The sequence below is a fragment of the Triturus cristatus genome, chromosome 12, assembly GCF_964204655.1.
Source record: "Triturus cristatus chromosome 12, aTriCri1.1, whole genome shotgun sequence".
NCBI lineage: Eukaryota > Metazoa > Chordata > Amphibia > Caudata > Salamandridae > Triturus > Triturus cristatus.
In genome coordinates this window covers 5,066,302-5,090,773 of record NC_140595.1, presented here as the reverse complement: position 1 = coordinate 5,090,773, position 24,472 = coordinate 5,066,302, and the positions used below count along the sequence as shown (strand labels likewise).

The window sequence follows — 24,472 nt, the reverse complement described above, 5'->3', positions numbered from 1 at the left end:
ACCGGTGCCAAAGAAACAAAAAACACAAACTACCAAAACCACTCAAGAGCAGGGGATCGTATTTGAGGGACTGCAACATTTTATGCAGGAGAAACGAAAGGAGGCTGCAAAAAGAAAAGCAGAGGAATCCCAATTTCCTCAGCCTCCACCAAAAACTATGCCACAGGAAGGCCAGGCCACAAGCCTTATAATATTTAGTCCACCTCGTCACCTCAAAATCACTCACCCTCTCCACAGAAAGAAGAAGAGGGAGAAACCCAAGACACTGATTCCCAGGCACACAAGATACTCCACATACACCTGACCCATGGGATGACTATGCGTGGTATGAGTTTAAGACACTGAACCGCCTGTGCCCATGAAACCTTCTCCCCGATGACACTTTGTCTTATTATAGCGTCATCCACAGAGCAGCAGAGAATCATAAGCTCCCGGTGCATTCTACAGAGGAGGAAAGTGACTTTCGCATAGTCCAATACTAGCCCATGATTGGATCCATTTGTAATGTTTCCAAGGAAGATTTCAAGGACCTAGTCAAATCAAGGTCCCTAATGCCAAGAATTGAGGAAAAAATATAGACCCTCACCAACCGACTGAATCTACATTCGAGGGCATCCCCCAGCAGACTCCCTTGTCACCACTGCTAGAAAATAAGCAGCTGCACAAGGTACTGGAGAGGCACCTCCTCCAGATGAAGATAGAGGATTGATGCTGCTGCCAAAAGAGTTGCCACTGCCATGCTAATAATTGTTGAATTGCCAATTCTGTGGGCCTGCTCTTGTCATACCGGAGCAACCCGGGATGAAATGCAGGAAGGAGCTCATGCAACACCTCCCAGAAGAATTCTGATAAAAAGTGGTTAGAAGATCTAGTCAACGAGGGTAAATTCATTTCAAACGCTACCATTAAATGTGCCTTAGATGGAGCAGACACTGCTGCTAGGGGCATAAATATATCGGCCATGCTCAAAGGACGTGTAGCTACGAATTTCCGGGTTCAAACCCAAAGAACAGCTGCATATTCAGAATGTCCCTTTGGACAACACCTTTTTGGACCAGCTGTAGACACTCAGCTTGAAAAAATTGAAAAGGGCACCAAAACTGCCAAGTCAACGAGTGCCTTACAGACCACAGTGCAAAAAACAGCCCTTTCGGAGATACCAGGGTCGAGAAGCTGCAAAAGCTTCTACCACAGAAAATACTACCCATCAGTGCCAACAACAGCAATACCACCAGCAAGGACGTGGCGCCTATCGTGGAGACTACAAAAATAATAAAGGCTGAGGGAGAGACACGCCCAACCGGGGCATACCCCCTTTCCCGACCACAAAACACCAGGCAGGCTGCAACAATTGCATCAGTTGTGGGAAAACACTACATCAGACCTATCAGTATTAAGAATTGATAGACGAGGAAATTGCCTAGAACTACTTCAAAAACCACCAAGTATTCCACCCCAAAAAACAGGTCTTAAATTCACAGCATCTACCACTGCTCAAAGAAGAAGTAAAGGCATTACTACAAAAAGTGGCCATTGAAATACTCCCACACAAGCATCAAAACAAAGGAGTTTACTCCCTTTATTTCCTCGTACCAAAATAAGAAGGAACCCTAAGATCCGTTCTTGATCTGCGGCCACTAATGTTTTTGTTTGATCTGTTTTATTGGGTTTTTTTGATAAACAAGTTTTTATTGTTTTGAATGACACAACATGAAACAACATTGAGCCTGTCGAACCACCCGCGTACAACAGCACAGCTTAGGACCACGCCACCACCCTGCCCCCCCCCCGAAACCCTCCCCCCCCGAACCGCATGCTCATAATACATTGCCCAACCATTTCCCCCAGACCCTACGGTATTTCTTATGACAACCCCTTGCCTGGTAGAGAGTTCGTTCCTGTGCCGCACACCAGTCCACGCCAGTGCTCCATTTGGCCAAGCTAGGCGGCTGTGGTTGCTTCCAGGCCGCTGCAATATCTCGTTTCGCCACCATTAACGCTGTCGTAAGGAATAACTTCTCTGCGCGTGTGCCATCTAGACCGTCAGTGATGCCCAGTAGGGTATGTCTAGGGTCATGTGGCACCTCCCACCCCAGGACCTCCGTGAGATCGGTTTCTATGCCCCTCCAGTACCCCCCTAGTTCCGGGCAAGACCACACCATGTGGATGAAGTCGGCCGGGTCAAAGCCGCAACGGGGGCAAGCTGCTTCAACGGAGAGGCCCGCACGGTGCAGGCGAGCCGGTGTGAGGTAGGCAGTGTGGAGGTAATAAATTTGAATAAGCCTCAGTTTGGCGGAGGCCGTCACCAGCCTGGGGGCCATAAGGGCATCCCGCCAGTCGACCTCGTCCAGGGGACCCACCCACTCCTCCCACCGCTCCTTCAGTCCCTCCCGGGGCATAGGGGTATTGTTAATAAGAGAACGATATATCCTGGATATACCACCCCTCCCTAGATTGCCCAGCATGACCTGAGCCTCCGGGCGGCTATGGTCCGGCAGCCGAATGTCCAGTGTGGTGTAGGTGCGTATGGCGTGTCGCAGTTGAAGATATCTATAAAATTGAGACGAGTGGAGGGAGAAGTGCGCCTGCAGTTCCGGGTATGAGCACATACGTCCCCCCCGCCAGACATCTCCCAACAGGGAGATGCCGAGTAGGTCCCATGATTTAAAACCCTCCAGTTCCGCAACGCCCCGCAACCATGTCCCGTGCCAGAGGGGAGTGGCGCGAGTCAGCTTCCCGGTCCACCGGGTGTGGCGAAGCGCCGCTCGCCAAGCCAGGAAGATCGCTTTGGTGATGTCTGGGCAGGAGGCGGGGATGGGGTGCCGTACAGGCGGTCCTGAATACAGGAGAAACCCAGGTCCTCTAATTCCACCCTGTAGGCCGGATCAGACCATCCCCCCCCCAAACCAGTCATGGATGACTAGGAGGCGGGTGGCCAGGTAGTAGAGGTAAAGGTTGGTCATGCCTAGCCCGCCATCAAAGGTAGGTAGGCGACATACCGACAGGGCCAACCGCGGTCTCCCACCACCCCAGAGAAATCTGGTCGCCATCCCGTCCAGCTCGCGAAACCAAGGCCTTGGAAAGAACACGGGAGTGTTTTGCAGTACATTAAGGAACCGGGGGAGAATCATCATTTTGTATAGTGCCACCCTCCCCAGTGGATTGAGCGGGAGGGATTGCCATCTTTCCAGATCTACCTTGGCTTTCTTGACCAGGGGGTCACATTAAGTGCCCAGCTCAATTCCGGGAGAAGAGAGACCCAGATGCCCAGGTATTTAAAGGACAACCGGCGGAGGGGAATAGTGTCCTGCCAGTCAAAACATTCCCGGGAGGGGTGCAGAGGCACAAGGACCGATTTTCGCGGGTTTAAGTAGAGGCTAGATGCGCGGCCAAAGCGGCCCAAGATATGGAGTGCGCGCGGGCCCGAGCGCGCCGGATCGCCACGGTACAACAGGACGTCGTCTGCGTAGAGGGTGATTTTATCCGCCTCGAGGCCCGGCCATTCCCAGCACCGAAGGAGAGGGTCTGTTCTGATCAGGGCAGCAAGGGGCTCCATTGCAAGCGCAAAGAGGAGGGGTGATAGCGGGCACCCCTGCCGCGTTCTCCGGCCGATCCGAAACGGCCTCGACAACGCCCCATTAACCAACACTCTGGCACGGGGGCGCGCGTAAAGGACCCGTACCATCCCAACAAACTTGGGGCCAAAACCCATGTTGGTCAGGACATCAAACAAGTAGGGCCACCCAACCGAGTTGAAAGCTTTCTCGAAATCGGAGGTATGAGCAGGAGGGTGAGATATGGAGATATGCGATGGCGGTGAGCCAAGGCCACGTGAAGGCGACGGAGGCAGTGGCGAGTGCCCCGATCCTGCATGAAGCCGCACTGGTCCGGGTGTACCAAGCACGACAAAAAGGGCCGGAGCCTCTGGGCCAGGACTGCCGCGTAAAGCTTGATATCAGTGTTAATAAGAGAGATCGGCCGGTAGGCCGACCTATCACTAGGTGGCGGCGTAGACTTGGGCAGAACCACAATCGTGGCTATGTCTGCTTCCGGAGGGAAGGAGCCTTTTTTGACCGCTTCAGCATAAAGGTCGCCCAACCGTGGGACCAGGTGATCCTTATAGGTGGCATAAAACTCCTGGGGGAAGCCATCCGGTCCCGGGGTCTTCCCCGCGGACGTGCGCCCTATCGCATCCCCGATCTCCTCAGGAGAAATGGGCACCTCCAGACTCTCCCAGTCGCCTGACCGAAGTTGGGGAAGTCGTAAGTTACTAGCGGCGAGCAGAGAGGCCAGAGAAAGGTCTGACGCCCGGGCCCGATATAGCTGCGAATAGTACTGAGCGAAGGCTTCTGCTATCGCCACGGAGGAAGATTGGAGCGCGCCGTCAGAGTCGGCCACCGCCGGGATGATGCGCGATGCCCTGGGGTAAGTGGCCAGCCGATGCAGCAGCGCACCATTCTTATCGCCCCACCCGTATACCCTCGCCAGCGAGGATTGCCAGAGGAGTTTAGCCGCGTCAAGCGACCGTTGACGAATCTCCTCACGCAGAAGTCGCAGTTGCCGAGTCCCGGCCGGATCATCGGACTCAGAGAGAGATTGCTCCAGGCGCAGCGCACGGGCCTCACAGGCAGTGAGCCGCTGGAGTTGCGTCTGGCAATGCCGTACCACATGGGCTTTGCCAGCCCCCCTAATGGTGGCCTTACAGGCCTCCAAAAGGGTGCCCGCCGAGGAGACCGACCCGTCGTTATCAACAAAATAATGCATCAATGTGGACCCCACCTCCCTGTGGAGCGACTTATCTTGGAGGAACCAGGCGTTAACGGGGCGGGGGGCCCAGACCCAGGAGGACCGGAGAGTGATCAGATATCCCCCTGGGGAGGATGCGGATGTCCTGGATGCCTACACAATCGGCGGGAGGGACAAAGATCGCATCAATTCGTGCATGGGTGTGATGGGCGGCCGAAGTGTGAATGTATTGCCGGGCGTGCGGGTGCCAGATACGCCACGCGTCGCACAAGCCTTGAGCCTCCGCCCAACCCGCCAGCTGCTTCGCCGGCGCGGGAGGTTGAAACCGGACCCGAGGAGTCGAGCTGCGGGGCCGAGACGGCATTAAAATCCCCCTCAAGAACAATAGTGCCCGGCGGGAGAGTTGCCAGCAAAGATGCGACCTGAGATAAAGCCCGAGACAGCCCGGGGGGCGGCGCGTAGATTGACAGGAGACTGAACGGCCGACCCTCAAGCGTGCCGCAAACGGCAATTCCCATCCCGTGGGGATCGTGGATCACCCGGGTAAACACAAAAGGGAGGGAGCGGCGCAGCAAGACGGCTACCCCATACCCCCCCCCCCCCCCCCACGAGAGAACCTGGAGTGCCATACCCGGTCATACCCGTAGCGCGCCAGAAAGGGACATTTCTCGCCAAGCAGGTGGGTTTCCTGAAGCAGGAGTACATCTGCTTCCGCGCGCTGGGCATATTTAAGGACGGCGGCGCGCTTGAGCCTATCCAGTAAGCCGTTCACATTCCAGGACAGGATGCGCACCTGGGCCTTGGAAGCTAGGTCATCCATGACAGCGGTGGGAACGGAGCGCGCCGGGAGTGGAGCGGCCAGGGGACGCCGGGCAGACACCCCATGACATGGGTGCGCGAGGAGGGGAGGAAGGAGCGAGCAGGCCCCAGAGGGACTATGGGTCTCATGCCAGGGGAAGCTAGCGGACGGCGTCGGAAAGCGAGCGGCGGCGGAGCCCGTGTGAATCTGCATGGAGTGGCGCGGTGACACGTGTGGCGCGGTGCTGCATGAGAGGCTCAGTGGAGAACAAACCCAAACCAAACAAAACAATCCCCCAAGGAGGAACAACCAACGAATACCCAACCCCAACCCCCCACCCCCCACCCTACACTTCAAGAACGGAAGCATCTGTCGCCCTAACTGAACCAACAGTTACAAGACCCCAAGCTTGGGCGCTCGGGTGTAAAGAGCGTGGTGGACCCCTCCTGAAGTACGGATTCTAATGTCTTGTCCTAGGCTGCTATGGGAAAGCGTGAGACAGCAGAGCCCCCCACCCCTGTCACCGGGCAAGGTCGCCTCCTCCCCCTGTGGATACGGGAGACAAACATAAAGTCATATAGCAGGGCTGCGTGAGAGGTCTGACAATTCAATGTGCGCGCTGAGGGGGGTCGGAGACCCATCCAGCCGAGGCGACCGGCGGCGCCGGGACCCCCCAGCCACATGTTCCAGACGAGGCAGAGGAGTCTCTCACTTTTCTTCCAGAGGTGCTCGTGGACCGGGCCCTGGCCATCGCCGCGCCTCTGCGTTGCCGGGAGTGCGTGCGCTTCTTGCGCCGTGGTCGCTGGGGCCCAGCTGCGTCATGGCCCCGGGGCACAGTAGTGGGCGACACCCCTCCGGGCTGGCGCAAAGGTTTTTCCTCGGTTAGCCAGGTCCAATCTGCCCTGGGAGTGTCAAAGAACAGTGTCTTGCCCTGCAAAACGACGCGTAGGCGGGCCGGGAACTGGAGCTGGCACTGGAGGCCCAGGGAGCGCAGCTTCTGCTTTACCTCCGTGTAGGTGCGGCGTTGTTCCTGGACCTCCCGGGTGTAGTCCGGGAAGATCATAATGGTGTGGTTGTTGAAAGTCAAAGGGCCGCTCGCCCGCGCCTCCCGCAGGATAGCGTCCCTGTCCCTAAAGTTGAGGATCTTAAGAATAAAGGGGCGCGGGAGGGCTCCCACTGGAGGTTTGGCCGCCAGCGACCGGTGTGCCCTCTCCACCACGAACCAAGTTGACAGACTGGCCGCCGGCATCCAAGACTTAAACCATGCGTCCAGGAAGTCGTCGGCTCGGCCAGACTCGACCCCCTCCGGAAAGCCCACCAGGCGGAGGTTGTTGCGGCGGGCGCGGTTTTCGGCATCCTCTGCCCGTCTATGTAGTTCCTTGGAGTGGGTCGTGAGCTCCCGGACCTGATCCTGGAGCTGGCGAATGTCGTCCTCCGCCGTGGAGATCCGGGATTCCGTTTCCGTAATGCGGGCCGTGGCGTTGCGGAGGTCTTGCCGCAGGAGTGTAACGTCCACCTTCACTTCCCCAACCATCCCCTCCAAGGATGTGCGGGAGGCATCAATGGCCTGGAAGATGATGGCAAAGTCCTTGTTCGGGGCCGGCGCCTCCCCTCCGCCCGCGCCCTGCGGGTCCGAGCTCGCAAATTGGTCAATCTTCGTCTGGTGGGACGTCGCCGGCGGTCTGGGGCCCTTTTCTTTGCCCATGGTGGGCCCAGGGAGCACGCGCCGGGCACCAGGGCAGGCGCAGTGGGCCGGCAGGAGGCTCCCACCCACCAAGCACGGCAGCCCCCTGCGCCGGGCAAGGGACGGAGAAATCGAGGAGGGGGGGGGGTAAAGGTGCGTCCTGTCCCCGGTGAGGGAGGGCCCGGAGCCCGTCCGGCACTCACCTCCCCAGCTGGATCCGGGCTAAGTCGCTGTCAGCTCGCCGTAGGCCCTTCGCTGTAATCCGCACCCGTGACAATCACCAGTCAAGGCACAGCGCACGGGCCGATGAAGCGCCGTCCCTCGCCTCAGTCCATAGGCCCGACCCAATCAGCAAGGAAACTCCGCGTCCACCCTCGGCCCGGGACCAACAGCCAGACCCCCCCGGGCGCAAGGGTCAGGGGGCGCCCCCGCCAGTCCAAGCACTGCGCCGGGGGCCACCCCACCGGGCACGATGGGCAAGACGCGAGGGGGGGGGGGCCCTCCCCGCCGGCAATGTCTCCTGGGCAATGGTGCAGGGCAAGAGTGGTCCGGTACAGCTTCTCACACAAGTCGGCGCCGTGGGGGCCAAGGAAACGTCGCAGCTCCGTGCGTGATGGCGGACTTCAGGGTCCGGCGGGACTGCACCGCCTCAGGGATCGCCCCACCAAGAGTTCCCCCGCCTGGCACCCAGGATAGGATTATGGGGGGCCAGGGGGAGCCATTTCCCTCAGTCGGTAAGGTTCGGGGCTGGCTGCGTAGGGAGAGAGTCGGGCCCGCACAGCTCGGGCCGATCCACCCAGTGACAGCTCCGGGGGGCGCGCACCATCCGCCGCCCCCCCCCCCCCCCCCAACTAACTTGAGGTCCAGTGCAAGCGCGGGCTCCACTCCGAAGGCTCCTCCAGCCACCGGCCAGCCGCTGTCAGTTTCGCGGCCTGCACCCCTCGTGGTATGCCGCGGGCACGCGTAGATTGCACTGCCGGCCGAGGAACCGGCCGGTTGCGTCCCGAGCACCGGTGCAGCTCACGGGCCGCCTATCTCAGCTCCGGCGGCTCCGAATCGGCCGGAAATCTCTCCGAGGGCAGGGCAGCAGCTCCTCAACAAGCGATGGTCGCTAGATCGCCCCTAGGACAGCCAGGGCGGATGCAGGGCGGATGCGAGGGGTCAAGCATCCAGGAGCCTCACCTCAGTGCGGCCATCTTGGGTAGCGCCACCTAGTATGATCGTTTTATTGGGTTTTTAAGATATATTGTGCATCTTACATGCTTACATGTTACGTACGAAAGCATAGGTTACATTCAAAAACATATGCATTGAGATACACTTGTATGTTGGCAGATAACATGTGCAAATGTATGTCCATGCAGCTTTAAGTTTTGCAACAAATAGAGCTCACACATAAATGATAGCATGTAACCGTAGCAGATCAATTTATATACATACAAGAGATAAGTACCTGCATGTGCGTGTGTTGGATATGGGCGCTGCTATTGATTCCTTGCAACTATGCTGTATTGCCAAGGTTATTGATCAAACAACTATATATATAATTCCAAAACTCTTAACAACAAATAGTGGAGAAAAGAGGCACGTGGCGGGCACCACTGTGTCACTTCTGCAGGCTAAATTGGTGAGGCATGTTGACATGGTCCTGTACTTCAGTCTATTGTTTCTAATATGTACTGCGCACTCTAGACCACACTGTACGATGGCTGTGATGTCAGCCTGCGTGTGATTCAAGTCAGTCGGCGTTGGGGTTGTCTGTGGCGTCTTCTGGAGCTAATTCAAGTTGAAGCGTCGTTGGGATTATGTTCCAGGTCACCCGAAAATGAATATTTGCGTAATCAAAGGGTATCTTCCCTTTTGAAGGGAAGCTCCCTCTGCTTTGGCCCAGTTCAGATTGGATTGAGACGAGGCTTTCAGTGTCAGAGTGTCAGCTTTCCAGTGTCTTGTTATAAGTTTCTTGGTTACCACCAGGCCTAGGTCTAAGAATCTGAAGGTGACTCTGTTTCTTACCCCTGGCAAATATCCCTGTAATGCAGGCTTCCCACGAATTTGGGAGTGTCCTGTCAGTGCTTGTGGACAAAAGCTGTATCACTCCTCTCCAATAGTAGTGTGGCTTGGGGCAAGACCATAGCATATGCAATAGTCCAGCGTCTTATCAGTTTACATCGTGGACAGCATGCATCTGCTCTTTTAAAATACCTGTTAATTTTGTCTGGGGATAGGTATACTCTGTGAACTATTTAAAATTGAATCAGACGAAACCCGGCATTTCTGGGAGTCCGTCTGGGGCTCTCTAGCATCATGGTCTATTCTTTAGGTGTGCACTGGCAGTTCCGCAGGGGTCCCATATCGGTTACAGAGTGTTCACGAATCGATTCCGCAAACCATTTAATAAGGTGCCCATCACATGTGTGTATTGCATCAATAAATGTGTTTTTAGTTCCTGTGAGATGTTGCCCCAGTGTGTTTATCCATTAAGCATGGTTTAGGAAGAGTCCAGGAGGAACTCACCAGCCAAATCAGCAAATGTCCATAGCTCACCATCTGTATAAAGGTCTCCCAGTGTGTAGATCCCTGCCTCATGCCAAGCTGTGAGCTCTGCAATTCTGACCCTGCCTCCACCCCGTGGTTGGAGCATAAGGCGTGATGTGTATAGTGAGATATAAAGCTAGACAAACACTTCTGAGCTACCTGTATCAATAAGGAGAGCGATTTGTGTGACCCAGTGCATATATTCAAAATATATAAAAGTCTATTTACCGTGTACGGGGGACCACATCCCGCTGTGTCTGCTAAGTGTAGTTCCGCCATAGTGTTCATGTTCGGTAGGGCTAGCCCTCCCTGGGTCAGGGGCAAATGTAGCTTTGCGAGCACCACCCTGCTTCATGTGTTGCACAATATGAGATCTCTAAGTGTACCTTCCAAGGAGCGAAAGAAGGACGCTGGTAGGGTGAGTGGGAGGTTAGTAAAATAGTACAACAGGCGAGGGAACATCACTATTTTTATGAGCGCCACCCTGCCTGCAACTGACAGACTGAGTGTTCTCCAGAATTCTGTTTGTGATATCAGAACCGTTACTGCTCTGGTTAGATAGCCATCTAAGATATCTCGATCTGAATGATATCCCGATCTGAATGATACATTCTTATTCCCAAGTAGTGAAACATGACCGGCTGCCAAGTCACTGATGCGCCATCGACAACCAGGGTGCTGCATCGGGGGCAAAGGGGAATAAGCATGATTTCCCCCAGTTGACACCTAGCCCTGATAGTCTTGCAAATAGTTGAAGTGTGTTCGGTATGATCAATGGTAATGTCTCTAGGTTCCTAATGTATAGTAGAATGTCATCCTCATATAGTGAAATAGCATGCATTTCCACACCTAACTGGATACACCAGTGCTCTGCCGATTGACTCATGGCTATCGCCAAAGGCTCTATAGCCAGTGAGAAGATTAGTGGCGAGAGGGGGGCCACCCCTGCCTAGTACCTCTTCTGATCGTTATGGGCCTTGAAAACAAGGTTCCTATGTGAACCCGTATTGTAGGTGCTCCATATAGTAATTTGACCAGACTTAAAAAGTAAGGTCCAAATCCAAATTTATGCAGCACCGCAAACATATAAGGCCTTTCAACTGTATTAAATGCTTTTTCTAAGTCTTAATACCAGGCAGCCCGAATCCGGCCAACTCTCTGTAGCATTCTGCATTACCCGGAATAGCCTGCGTGTGTTTAAGGAGGTATTTCGAGCTGGGACAAAACCATTCTGGTCTGTGTGGACAAGATGTGGAGTGATGAGTGCCAATCGTCCTGCCAAGACCCCTGCTAGTATTTTATAATCCCCATTCAGTAGCACAAGGGGTCGATAAGCACCTGTTTGCGTGGGGTCTCTAGCCAGTTTTGGAAGGGTGATCAGTGTGGCTTCTGTTAGGGTGGCTGGGAGGCATGTAGTTTGTAATGCTTCAGTGTACACCCTAAGTGACTGTGGCCCCAAGAGGTTGGCATATGTTTTTAAAAACTCGTGCGGAAAACTGAAAAATGTGTAGTTAACTCACTGTGAATTTCCTGCGGTGTATATTTGAGCCCACCTTCCTGGGATCTAAGTGCTGTGATGGGTCCCGATGACTGGTCTTGTTTGATCAACCAGGCCAGGAGGGGCCCAGATCGATCCGCCGTGGCATGGATTTTCGCTGAGTGTGTCGCAAGGTTTAGACATCTTAGGCATTCTAAGAGTGCTGCATGTTTATTGCTCGCTTCTAACAATGGGGTGGAATCAGGAACTTCTGTTATCGCTTGCGTTTCCTTCTCCAATAGATCTTTTTCCACCTCCAACAATTCCGATTCTATTTGTTTCCTCATAGCGCAGCCCAGCACCAGACACGTTCCACGCAACGTAACTTTCAGGGCGGCCCATTCCACCATGGTGGATGAGGCAGTACCTGTATTATGTCTAAAGTTCTCACTGATGGCTTCCCCTAACGAGTCTCGGAAGGCGAAGTCTTCCAGCATCGCCGGATTTAGCCTCCATGCAGGAATGTCATGGGTTCTGTGATGCCAGGCAATTGTGAAGTAATGTAGGTTGTGGTCGGAATGTGTGTGACCCCGGTACTCTGAGCCTGTCACACAGGTGAGTAAGGAGGGTGAGCTCAAGAACCTGTCCAGTCGTACATGCAGGTTGTGGGCGTGGAATAACATGAGTATACCTGCTCTCTAGGATTACGATGTCTCAAGACATCCACCAGATCCCAGCTGCACACCCATTCACTCAGTACAGCCAAGTTGGGCGAGGCAGTAGTGCATCGTAGAGGGGGGAAGGATCTGTCTAACCCTGTGTCCATGACGCTGTTATAATCCCCTTCGATCAGCCACGGTATGTGTCACCATTTGGTCAGTATCTGCGACTGTGATCTCAGGAAATACCCCTGATCTTCCCCTGCTTACCCACTGTTGTCCTTGCCACGTCGTTGCCGCAGGGTTCCGTCTCTTCGGCTCCCGCAGCTAGTTTCTTCTGCAACAGGCACCACCTCTGTGTGTTATCCCCTCTGGTACCTCCTCACACGCTCTCCAGCTGGCGATCACTCCTCCTGGTCTTTACGACGATACGGATCGTCGCTGTTTACCAAGGCCCGTTGGTGGCGGCTGCCGAGCTTCTGCTGCCAGTAGGTTAGTCCGTATGGGGTGAGTCGGGTCCTCCTTATCAATCCACCAGCTGCAGGCGATCCTCAGCTTGTCCCCGCGTTTCAGCTTGTGTGGTTGCTTGCAGGCCCAAGCCCAGGCCTCGCTTGGAGTCGTGCTCAGTGGCAATGCTTACGGCGCTGCTCGTCCCCACAGCTGTGAGCTACGGCACCTCCTTCTTCACTGGACACTCCTCATGCTTGTAGGCGCTCCGGGGTGCGAGCTTCTCGGCTCCCGCTGATCTCCTTGCTGGCGACGGCCCTTTCCGTTCATGCGCTACTTAGCGTAAGCCTCTTCAGGCCTGTTCGCCGAGCCGAGACCTCACTTCGGGCTCAGGGGCACAGGCAATGGATTTTGAGGCTTCATTGTCGTCCTCCCGGACTCCTCGGGGTGGGTAGAGTCCTCTGCAACGGCGTCCCGCATTGGATCTTGTGGATTTTCACATACATTTGTTAGGTTATGGGGATATGTGGCGGAGCGACCTTAGAACGCATCCACCATGTTGCCCCTGCAGGCCATGCCCTGATCTGCGGCCACTCATTCGCTACATAATATCAGCAAATTTTCACATGGTCACATTACAAGATGTGATACCACTACTCCAAACAGGCGACTTAATGACTGTGCTAGACCTGAAGGACGCTTACTTCCACATTCCAGTCCATCTAGCACACACAACATTTATGAGGTTTGTGGTAAGTGAACGTCATTATCAAGTCTAAGTACTACCCTTTGATTGCTTAGCGGTAGTAGCAGCAAAACTAAGATGAGAAAACATGTATTTCCCAGCCTCGATGACAATCTATTATATCAATTGGATTTCTCGATCGATGCGACAAAATCACATCTCCAGCCATCTCAAATCCAAGCTTATCTGGGGTCAATACTCAATACTTTCTCGGGGACAGCTTATCCCAATACCCAAAAGGTTTGCAATCTCAAGCACCAACTGGATCTTTTTCAGCCACATCTTCACCTACCAGTCAAACCAGTGATATACGTCCTAGGAATAATGGCATCTTGTGTAGCAATAGTGCCCCAGGCTCGCCTACATGGAACCCCTCCAAGAGTGTCACAAGGGGAGGGAACATGTAAAATCTAGTGTTGGTTTCACCCAAGGACCATTAGGTTCTATTATGTTGGAACAATCCCAACATATTAGCAGGGAAAGCCTCCAAGTATCCAATCCTGCAGATAATCACAACCAATGCATCACTTCTGGGATGGGGAACTCATATGAAGGACATTGTGGTTCAAGGACATTGGACAGCACAACAACAGGTTCTGCACATCAACATGTTAGAACTACTAGCCATTGCAATGGCTCTTGAAGCGTTCCTCACAAGCATAGCAGGGAAGACAGTTCTTCTACGCAGACAATATGTCTGCAAGGTATTACATTCAGAAGCAGGGGGAACCCATTCCATGCAATTAACCCAACTGGTTGGGTGGAAGAGGTGTGGCGCAGCGGCCAGGGTGCCTGACTCCGGACCACAGGGTTCACGGTTCGATCCCCGGCGCCGGTGGCAGGTTTGCCCAGCACCATGTGACTCTGGGCAATAGCTTGCTTAATCTTACCAAGGGCCCCCAGCGCCGGGATACCTCTGCGGAGGGAGCTGTGCGCTGCTATTTCATTTCATTTGATCTTCCCCAACAGAACAACACTAATGTTAACTGTTACACTTACAAAAGTCACAACATTCGTCTCAGTACACCTACATTTATCAGCTATTGCAGCATATTTGCATAAAAGGAAATACCAGTCACTCTTCCGCATTCCTGTAGTCAAACACTTCATGGAAGGATTAAAAAGAGTCATTTCACCACGTACACCTCCAATACTAGCGTGGAATCCAAACATTGTCTTAACACGACTTGCGGAGCTGCCATTTGAGCCACTACATAATTGCCATCTACAAATCTTAACATGGATAGTAGCTTTCCTCGAAGCTATGGCAGCATTACAATGAGTCAGTGAAATACATGCACTCGCAATCGAAGAACCATACAGCCAAGTTTTCTCAGAAAAAGTGCGTCTATTCACCTAACCAACATTTTTACCAAAGGTCATTTCGCCATTTCATTTAAATTAAACCTTGGAGTTACAGGTTTTCTTTCCAAAACCAGAAACTGTTTGAGAACCTGCTTTACGTACACAAGATGTTTAAAGGGCACTTATGTAGTATGTAGAACGTACTAAACCCTTCAGAAAAACCGAACATCTCTTTGTTGCTTTTTCCAATCCAAATTAAGGAAACGCTATATCCAAAGCAGGTACAGCAAGATGGATTGTTAAATGCATCCAAATATGTTATGTAGAGGCAAAAAAGACACTAACAACTGTGCCAGGAGCTCATTCAACCAGCAACTATGGCCTGTGTAGGAAATATCCCACTTAATCAATAAGGGTTGTTAAAGCACAACTACTCGCCCGTAAGGGTCTCAAGGCGCTGGGAGGGAGGTGTTGGCGGCTCCGTTGAGTGCTGCGGTCACCCGAAGAACCAGGTCTTCAGGTCAGTCCTGAATTCGGGCAATATGGGAGATTACCGGAGGTGAATGGGAAGGGTGTTCCTTGCTTTGGCTGAGAGGTAGGAGAAGGACTTTCCTCTCGTTCTGGTCTTGTTGATACGAGGGACGGTGGCTGGAGAAAGCTGGGCTGACTTGAGGTGTCTTTTGGGTGCATGGAAGGAGAGGCGGCTGTTCATGTATAAGGGCCCAGTGTTGTGAAGGGCCTTGTATGCGTGGATGAGGAGTTTGAAGGTTATTCTTCTTTCGACTGGAAGCCAGCAGAGATCGCGGAGGTGTTGAGTGATTTGACTGCCGTGGGGATGTCAATGATCAGTCTGGCTGCAGCGTTCTGGACACTGGAGTTTGTGAAGGAGTTTCTTATTGATTCCAACGTAGAGAGCGTTGGCGCTAATGAGCGCGTTCATGGCAGTTTTTCTGGATTCGGTTGAGATCCACCTGAAAGTCTTTTGGAGCATGCAGGGAGTGTTGAAGCAGGTCCACGATACAGCGTTCATCTGGCGATTCATTGTGAGGAATGAGTCTAGTATGATGCCAAGATTTCATGCGTGGTCTGTCTGGGTAGGGGTATTCCAGAGACCGGAGGGCCACCAGGAGTTGTTCCATGAGGAGGGGGTGGAGCCAAGGATGAGGACTTGTCTGTTCTGAGTTGAGTTTCAGACAGCTGTTCTTCATCCAGGTGGCGACTGCTTTCATCCCTTCTTGGAAGTTGTGTTTGGTGATGTTGGGTTCGTTGGTGAGGGAGAGGATTAGCTGGGTGTCATCGGCATAAGAGACTATGTTGAGCCCATAGTTCCTGACAGTGGTTGCTAGGGGGGCCATGTAGACGGTGAAGAGGGTGGGGCTGAGGGAGGAGCCCTGAGGCACTCCGCAGTTGGTCTCTGTCTGTTCCGAGGGGTAGGGGTAGTCTGATCTGCTGTTTTCTGCCAGTGAGGAAGGAGCGTATCCATGCGAGGGTCTTGCTGCGGATGCCGGTGTCGTGGAGTCTGGTGGCTAGGGTGCGCTGGGAGACGGTATTGAATGCAGCTGAAGAACCGGGCTCATTAAGCCTGGCGGCGCAGAGTACGCCTGAAATCTTCTGAGTTTGCCTTCCAAATTACAGAGACACGGAACACTCTGTTTAGCATAGGAACTTCAATTTATTAGCTGCAGCTAGGTACAGTTGTCCTAGAAGTACATCAATGGTAGGTTCTCAGGAGACTGCCACTTCAATCCGTGGCTCACAGTCTTTTGTAGCGCTTGAATCCCCTAAAGCAACAACCCCCTCAATGTGCAATAAAAATACAAATCATCCACCAGAAAACATTCTTTGTACAAGATACAGGATAATGGGTAATAGAAATTCCTTCCCTAAGGTCGTGTTCTCTACCTGACCCTATAGGTCAGGTGGCATAGCCATTCCTTGGTTAAATTAATTTACGACAGGACGTGTTTGCGTGTTGAAGATGGTGTTTCGTAAAAAACAACTGGAGAGGCCGAGAACGGTCACCATGGGTCAATAGATGGTTATCTCGGGGATTAGTTGCTTCGAGCCGGGTCTCAGAATGGACTTAGCTCAGGGAAACAGGAAAGGTCGTGTAATATGTGCAACAGTATAGAATGTGAAAGAAACGCTACGAAGGTTGAAGGTGCCTGAGTGAGGGCAACAGCGTAATGGTGTTACTAGGAAAGATGGGGCCGTATTTGAATTTCCTCAGACCCTCCTTTTGCCATTACTCAGGCAAAGAAACCAGAGGCTGTTGTTAATCTGAATCGACTTCAATAGGCATGAAGTCTACAAGCTGTTGTTGCAGCATTATCTTTGTGTTTGCTGCTTTCTGTGATACCGGATTTGGAACACACAGGGTGGCGCAGAGCTCGCATATAGCTGGACCACATTGTAGGCAAAGGCAACATGAGAAGAGAATAGCCAAAGTCTCTCCGACAAAGGTAAGAATCTTCCATCCCCATGTAGACAGTAGTCCCCCAAACCATCCCATCAGAGACCAAGTCCCTTCATCCTGGTGAACGGACTCAGCGATCTTATGTGGCTTAGAGATGGCTTGGTATACTGTAGGGGCGTTGTCTGGAATAAAAATGCAACAGCTAGATCCGATCAATCTGCATACGCCCCCACGGTCAGCAAGGATGATATCTAATACCATCCTGTTCTGAAGCGTGACAAGGCGGTCAGCAGCGAGTTCTGCAGTGATGTTACTCAAAGCTCCAGCTGTTTCATTGACAGTGGCTTCTACAACTCGAATTAGTTGTCTTATGTCTCTACTGTTTGCTATTGGGCCCCAGAATGGAAGGAGTCCTTTCAAGACATCCCCGACTCCTTGTCCTGACGTATCCTGGTCAGACATCACCCCTCTTTTCTGTAAATGATGCTTGGCATCTGCTATATATGTAGGGGGCAACAACCAAGCGATATAACAAGTGCCTCTCCAATTACCTTGTAGAGAAGTGTAAGCCTTATTGCCACACACGAAGTATGTATTACGTGAGGGAACCATGTGAGGCCAATCTGTCCCATTCAATGTCACAATATGTTGGCAATTGCTTGTACCTTTATATTCTAACCCTCCTTTCCTAATACAGAATGGTGCTTGTCCAGGTACCACTAGAAAAGTTTGTCCTTTTCGAGAGGTTCTATTAGAGGGCAGAAAATACAAATCTGTAGATTTGGTCTGGCGATCAGCATATTCTGACTTCTCACTATCCGTCCCATATATCCTTTTTCTGTTCCGCCAACATAAATGGTATAGCTGTACTCCCAAGCTCCTTACTTCTCGAGTATCCCCATCTCCAGAAAATACCCAACTGGCGCTCAATTCCCACCATGCACTACAAGAGCCATTAAATGAAAAAGGAAGGGTAATGTATGGCATTCCAGTATTCACCGAACTTGGCAGAAGACCACAAACCCAACAGTTCGTCGCATTAGTGGCCAATTGATGTTGGTGTAGCATGGAAACAAATGTGTTGCTGCGGAATTCACTCCTTCTTGACTCAACATGAGGTGGTAGAGTGACATGTGTATGCATTTCAATGGTAACTTTGGGAGTAGGCTGTGTAAAAATTACGTGTAGTCCCCATCCTATATAAGACAATAATACATATCAAAATCAATATTATTAAAGCCACTATAAAACGATTATGCAATAATTTACAATGCTTTGTGCTCATTGTTTGTATTTTGTCCATTCCCTTGTTAACAGTCATTTCCAGCTCTAAATATTGCACGTGACGGGAGGTTGCTTCACTCAGCTGTGATTGTCTGTAGTTCTTTATACTTTCCTACAAGTCCCACAGGCCTAGAGCCACATCTTGGGTCACAATTCTGAGACTTAGGATCACGGCCCTGCAATCATGTGGAAATCGGGATAAAGACAAAGTCAATGAAGCACTATTGAGGTATTTTTGTTCAGCCTGGGCCTTAAATCGTACCTCCGGGAACCAGGTACAGTTTGCTCTTGGAAAAGGAGATGTGGTTTAGTAGTGTCCAATTTCACTGCCGGTGGTATAGCTGTCTGGAGGACCTCGTCGTCGTCTTGTCCTGCTCCGGCAAAGTCTAGGCGTGCATCGCTGAATAGTCCAAATCTTGGTATTCTTCCGGTTTCAGAATCGCTAATTCATTTATGAACCCATTGATCATAAGGCAATGGTAGGGGCACTTTCTTGCAATGTACCCCATGTACCCAGTTCTTTTTGCCGACCACCTTTACTGCAGTACGCGTCGTCAGTAGTACCTGACGAGGTTCTCTCCAGCGAGGTTCCAAGTTCTTTGACCTCTGGAAGTTTTTGACGCAGATCCAGTCTCCCGGCCGTATGGTGTGACCAGGATCCGTTGATGCCTGGGGCAAAGTATCTTGTACCTGTTGGTGAAGGACACGTAACTTAGTGGTTAGATCATGTAAATAGTCAATCAACAATGGATGCTCTATCTCTGAGTATTTCTTTGGCCTTGGGACTCCCCAAACATTTGCAGGGCGTCCAAAGACAACCTCATAAGGACTAAGCCCCATACGGGAATGGGTGGTTGTTCTGGTGGATAAGAGAGCCAAGGGCAAGGCATCAGGCCAGGCAAGACCCGTGCTGGCTTGTATTTTCGCCAGTTTAAGCTTAAGGGTGCCGTTATAGCATTCCACCAAACCTGCTGACTGAGGATGGTTTGCTGCGTGGAATTTTTTCTTAATGCCAAGGCCTGTACATACTTTCTGCATGATCTGACCCACAAATTCACTTCCGTTGTCACTCCAAATAATTCTCGGTAACCCAAATCTTGGCAAAAACTCCTTCAAAAGGACTTTTGCCGTGGATAGAGCAGTATTATCTTTCAGGGGATAGGCCTCTACCCATCGGGAGAAGGCACATACCACAACAAGAACGTACTTCCCCCACCCACCTCGCCGGACACACACTCGACGCAGTCTTCTCATCCAGCACAGACATAGACTTCAGCCACGCCACAGAGCTTCAATGGACGGACCACAGCTGTGTCCACTTCACCTTCAAGAGAACGACGACCCACCAACACCAGCAACAGGCAGCCCGCAGAAGCTGGAACAAGATCACAGCAGACCAGCTCGCCACCTCCCTGAACCAGCACCCTCCTGCCAGCTCAGCGAACCCCAGCCAAGCCGCCGACAACCTCACGAAGTGGATCAGCAACTGCGCGGACGAACTCGCCCCACTGAGGACCCCGCCTAGCAGACCCGGCAGCAAGAAGGCCCCATGGTTCACCGACGAACTCAAGAGCTCCAAGAAGAACTGCCGAGCCCTCGAGAAAGTCTGGAGAAGGGAACCGACACCAGACAACAGGACCTCCTTCAAACTTGCCACCCGGAAACACCACCAGCTGATCCGCGCCGCCAAGAAAACAGCATTCAAAGACCGGTTGGACAACAACGCACACAACTGCAAGGAACTCTTCAACATCGTGAAAGAGCTTTCCAACCCCAGCGCAGGAAACAACGACATCACCCCATCGCAAGACCTCTGCAACTCCCTCGCTTCATACTTCCACAACAAGATCGCGGACATACATAACAGCTTCAACAACCAACCAACACACACCATGACCGAACAACCACCCCCCACCACCACCCTCCACGCCTGGACCCCGATCAGCACCGAAGACACCATCCGCACGATGAACTCCATCCACTCCGGATCACCGACCGACCCCTGCCCTCACCACGTCTTCAACAAGGCCGACGCTGTCATCGCACCCCACCTGCGAGACATCATCAACACTTCCTTCGACACCACCATCTTCCCTGAGAGCTGGAAGCACGCCGAACTCAGCGCCCTACTTAAGAAACCTACAGCGGACCCCACCGACCTCAAGAATTACCGCCCCATCTCGCTCCTCCCGTTTCCAGCCAAAGTCATCGAGAAGACCGTCAACAAGCAGATGGCCGCCTTCCTCGAGACAAACGGATCCCTCGACCCCTCACAGTCCGGCTTCCGAGCCAATCACAGCACCGAGACCGCCCTCATCGCCGCCACCGATGACATCCGAGCCCTGATGGACAATGGAGAAACAGCGGCCCTCATCCTCCTAGACCTCTCTGCGGCATTCGACACGGTCTGCCACCGCACCCTAGTACGGCGCCTCAGCAACATCGGAATCCAGGACAAGGCGCTGGACTGGATCATCTCCTTCCTCGACGGAAGAACACAGAGAGTCCGCCTACCACCGTACAAGTCAGAGGCCTCCGAAGTCACCTGCGGCGTCCCTCAAGGATCATCTCTGAGCCCCACCCTCTTCAACGTCTACATGAGCCCCCTCGCGGCCATCGTACGCAAACACAACCTCAGCATAATCTCCTACGCCGACGACACCCAACTGATCCTCTCCCTGACCAACGACCCCGCCGCCGCCAGATCCAACCTGCACGAAGGGATGAAAGAGGTAGCCGAGTGGATGACGACCAGCCGCCTGAAACTGAACTCGGACAAGACGGAGGTCCTCATCCTGGGCTCCTCACCCTCCGCCTGGGACGACTCCTGGTGGCCTCCCGCCCTGGGCACCGCACCCAAACCGACAGACCATGCACGCAACCTGGGCTTCCTCCTGGACTCCTCCCTCTCCATGACCAGGCAAGTCAACAACGTCTCCTCGGCGTGCTTCAACATCCTACGCATGCTACGGAAGATCTTCTGGTGGATCCCCACCGAGACCAGGAAGACCGTCACCCAGGCCCTCGTCACCAGCCGACTGGACTACGGCAACGCCCTCTACGCCGGTACCACCGCCAAGCTCCAGAAGAGACTCCAGCGGATCCAGAACGCCTCAGCCAGACTCATCCTCGACATCCCACGAACCAGCCACATCTCCGGACATCTGAGAGACCTTCACTGGCTCCCCGTCAACAAAAGAATCACCTTCCGCCTCCTCACCCACGCACACAAAGCCCTACACGACCAAGGCCCGAGCTACCTCAACAGCCGAGTCAACTTCCACGCTCCCAAACGCCACCTCCGATCAGCCAACCACGCCCTCGCCGCCGTCCCCCGCATCCGAAGAGCGACTACAGGAGGAAGGTCCTTCTCCTACCTGGCCGCCAAGACCTGGAACTCCCTCCCTACCGACCTGCGCCTGACCCAAGACCACCTCTCCTTCAGGAAGAAGCTGAAGACCTGGCTGTTCGAGCAGTAGCGGCACCCCCCCCTCCCCCCCCTCCCCAGCGCCTTGAGACCCTACGGGTATGTAGCGCGCTTTACAAGTGTCACTGATTGACTGATTGACTTCAGATTGTTACATCGTTCCATGTGGATGTAATCTATTTGTAAAACCTCAAAAGGGTAAGTTGGGGAAGCAAAGTGTCCTGCTGGTGTTGGTGTTCCCTTCCCCAGGTTATGCATCAAGCATACAATACAATGCTTAACCAGATTGTCTGCACATTTAGGGACCCCACATTCTTCCATACCGGAGCCAGAAGCTTGCATATACCTTTAGCGCTAATATGGGCTGGACCATGTGCCATGGTAACTACTGGGAGTACATAAGCATCTGGTAACAACCAGCGTTAATGTTCTGACAAGTCTGTCCAGAACCCTGTCACATCCAATCTTCCTATACTTTCTTTCCACGTACTCAATTCTTTCTCTGTGGCCTCTGCCTGGATCATTTTCACACTGTCCACAGTATTCTCACACATCCCTCCTTGTGCAACCCATCTAGCAGAGCCCGCAACATACATGCTGCTTGTAGTGTCTCTAGCTGTCTCTTTCGCTATGTGGTCTGAGAAAGCATTTCCTTGACCTACATCATCAGTGATCTTCTTATGTGCACTACACTTCACAATCGCTATCTGAGTGGGCAAGGTGAGTGATTCAAGAAGGTCATTTACCAATTGGCCATGCTGTATCTTAGTGCCATGGGATGTGAGAAACCCTCTTTCCTTCCACAGGCAGCCAAAACTATGGGCCACTCCAAACGCATACTGACTATCAGTATACACATTCACCCTTTTTCCTTCAGCCAACACACAAGCTCTAGTCAGTGCTATCAATTCAGCTGCCTGGGCTGAGTTATGTATAATACGCGCTGTTTCTACAACAGTGCATAAGGTAGTGACTGCATAGGCTGAGGTCGTTTCACCATTGGGAATCTTAAAACAAGAACCGTCCGCCCATAAGGTCCCATCCGGGTCCGGGAGTGGAGTGTCCTTTAAATCAACTCTGCCTTTTGTCTCTTCCTCCGTGCGGAGGAAGCCATCGTGTTGCTCCTGAGTGTCATTTTCTACTGGAATTGGCAGCAATGTTGCCGGGTTCAAGGTATTACATCGCTTAATGTGTATGTGGCTAGCCAAGAGCGTCAATTCGTACCCCGAAAGGCGTGCACTCGTGAGGTGTTGGGTCTTTGTTCTATTTAGGAGGGTGTCTACTGCATGCGGTACCATGACAATAAGGGTATTATCTAATACCAATCCAGCAGACTGGTGAATGGAAACTGCCGCTGCTGCTGTAGCCCTCAAATAGCAAGGAAATGCCTTGGCCACTGGATCTATCGTGGCCGAAAAATAGGCACAGGGGCGTTGCGTGTCCCCAAATCGTTGCGTTAAAACTGATAACGCGCAACCTTCTTTCTCATGAACATAGAGTGTGAAAGGCTTACTGTAATCAGGAGTACCTAACACAGGGGCAGAGCACAAGGCAGTGCGTAAATCAGTGAAACTTTTCTGACATTCCGCAGTCCATGGAAGCGGGTGTGGTGTATCTTTAAGAGTGAGTGCCAACAAGGGTTTTGCCAGAAGAGGAAAAATGGGGGATCCATTGTCTACAATAAGAGGTAATACCTAAAAAGGCACGCACCTCTTTTTGCGTACATGGAATAGGCATTTGGGCAATTGCTTGGATACGTTCTGGGGTCAATCGCCGTCCCTCCTTTGACAAGAGATGACCTAGGTAGGTAACCTCTTGGCAGCAATATTGCAATTTTGATGGTGAAACCTTGTGGTTGTGGTCAGATAAGTGGTGTAACAGTGAAATGGTAGCCTTTTTACAAGTGTCTTCAGAATATGCTGCAACCAACTGGTCAACCACATATTGAATGAGAGTGGCCCCTGGTGGTAAACACAAAGTATCGAGCTGTGATTTCAATGCTTGACTATAAATGGAGGGGCTCTCGCGATAGCCTTGAGGAGCTCGCTTGAACCGGAAGCTTCGGCCTGCTAAGGAGAAGCCAAAAATATCCCTACTTTACTCAGCAATGGGAATGCTGAAGAAAGCATTTTTGAGGTCAATGACGGAAAACCATGAAGCTTAGGCTGGTATCATTGTCAGCAGGACATTAATATCCGGGACAACAGGGAATTGAGGTACCACAATCTTGTTGACCTCTCTGAGATCAATCACAAAACGATAGACAGGTGGCTGAGAAGGGTTGGTTCGTTTAAAAACAGGCAGAACAGGGCAATTGCATACATTTCCCCTAGTCTCTTCGACTACATCGTTTTGTACCAAATCATGAACTATAGTCAAAAGAGCTTTTTCGCCGTCACTGGAAATTTTATATTGTGTAATGCGAGGAAATGTAGTATTAGGCTTGAGTGTTACAATGTAGGGAGGAGTCCGCAGGAGGCCCACATCATTGGGGCCGGTGGCCCAGAGGGTGGCTGGAAGAGATTGTAATTCAGGGGGAAGCTGATCTTTAGACAAGTACATCGGTGAGGTCAATTTCTTACCTAAGGTAAGACGTACACCAGAAAGGGAACAGTGTAATGTCGCATACAATCTCTTCAATAAATCCAAGCCCAACAAATTTTCACCACAACCAGTTGTTAAAAGGAGCGGGGCCTCCAATTTGTAAGGACCTATTGAAATGGGCAAAGGGCATGAAACTGGGTTTTGAACTGGGGCGCCAGAAAAACCTACAGAAACATTTGTACAGCCAGACAAAGGTGCCCCAGTGAGTTTAGAGTGAATCATAGAGCTCTTTGTTGCACCAGTGTCTAATAGGAATGGCTCTGTAACACCTAGTGCTTCCACATCAACATAAGGCCCGCTTTGGTCCACTGGAACTGATACTACTCCCTTACTTTGTCCATGGC

General features: G+C 52.2%; 2 protein-coding genes across 2 annotated transcripts in view; one reads left to right on the top strand and one right to left on the bottom strand.

Moving 5' to 3' along the window:
• Positions 1-24,472, top strand: part of LOC146772139 (cold-inducible RNA-binding protein B-like) — a 56,274-nt gene that overhangs the window by 14,671 nt on the left and 17,131 nt on the right. The gene's annotated exons all lie outside the window — the stretch shown is intronic.
• LOC146772140 (uncharacterized) overlaps positions 1-24,472 on the bottom strand; it is a 306,827-nt gene that overhangs the window by 268,521 nt on the left and 13,834 nt on the right. The window lies entirely within an intron of this gene.